The 1,138-nt window shown below is 34.0% G+C and overlaps 1 non-coding gene across 1 annotated transcript; it reads right to left on the bottom strand.

The window, feature by feature from the left end:
• Positions 1 to 734: 734 nt before the first annotated feature.
• TRNAT-AGU (transfer RNA threonine (anticodon AGU)) lies at positions 735 to 808 on the bottom strand. The gene has a single exon. It is a non-coding gene; the product is annotated as a tRNA-Thr (tRNA).
• Between the last annotated feature and the right edge of the window lie 330 nt (positions 809 to 1,138).

The raw sequence follows: 1,138 nt of genomic DNA, 5'->3' as shown, positions 1-1,138 counted from the left end.
CTTTACAGCTTAATGATAATGACACGGATTAACATTATTTTTGTATATTATTCTACACAAAATGTTTGTTGTTTTTGCCTATAAAACTTATTAAATTTTAAATCAAGAGAAATTTAAATGTGTTTACAGTAAACATATTACATTTCCATTCCTATGAGCTTCACCCTATCAGTACATATATTTTCTTTCCTTACTTTTCCTTTTTTAGAGGCTAATGAACACTATTAAATGATTACGAGATTAATGCGCTTTCACCAAAAGTAATTCGAATATTTACAAAATCCTTATGCATATTATTCTATAAATTATTTCTTTAAAGTGATTTAAGTCAGTGATTTTTTTAAAAAATAAAAATAATCACCTGATTTAAATCAACCCGATTTAAATTAATCCACTTTGTATGGGCCAACATTTAAAAAATCCCCACTCCCTCCGATCGTTGTACAGTCACGGACACTTCTGGGTTGTAACAATCGTAACTTTCAATGTGATTGTTACAACCCAGAAGTGTGCATGACTGTACTACCGAGTCTCTTTTTACTATTTTCACTTGCTCCTCACGTACATGTTCCTCTCTTCAGCCAACAGTCACAATCTTGTATAGACACACATTAGCTATATCTGTTGAGTTAAAAAATAAAAACCATTGAAAGGCGTTATGAAGCTATTATACCGAACATAACAACTTGTAGACAAGTACGAAAATTAAAATCAGTGTTTAAAAAATTGGACATAGGCACCGGAGGGATTCGAACCCTCGATCTCCTGTTTACTAGACAGGCGCTTTAACCAACTAAGCCACGGCGCCACGACAAGACACCGTATCACTTGCTGTGAAGCAGTTTCCTTCTTCCGTGAAATTATGTAATTGACTGGCCAGAGCACCGAGAGTATTTTCATATAGATTAAGAACTGAACGTCTTACGTAAACTCTTATGCTACATAGAAGAAATCCACTTAGCAAATACATAAACGATGCATTCGCCATAGGCGCGCGAATAGGAGGCAGTTGCCCCCTCCTAATATTCCCACTTAGAAATTTAATGCAGAGTAATCTTATCACTATTATTAAAAAAATATTATACTCTTTAAAAAAATAACTATTTCCAAGTCAACGAAAGTTCCAAGCAGCTACGGA

The sequence above is a fragment of the Lepisma saccharinum genome, chromosome 17 (assembly GCF_977018435.1).
Source record: "Lepisma saccharinum chromosome 17, izLepSacc3.1, whole genome shotgun sequence".
NCBI lineage: Eukaryota > Metazoa > Arthropoda > Insecta > Zygentoma > Lepismatidae > Lepisma > Lepisma saccharinum.
Note: the sequence above shows the minus strand (reverse complement) of the source record. Positions and strands in the feature narration are given on the sequence as shown.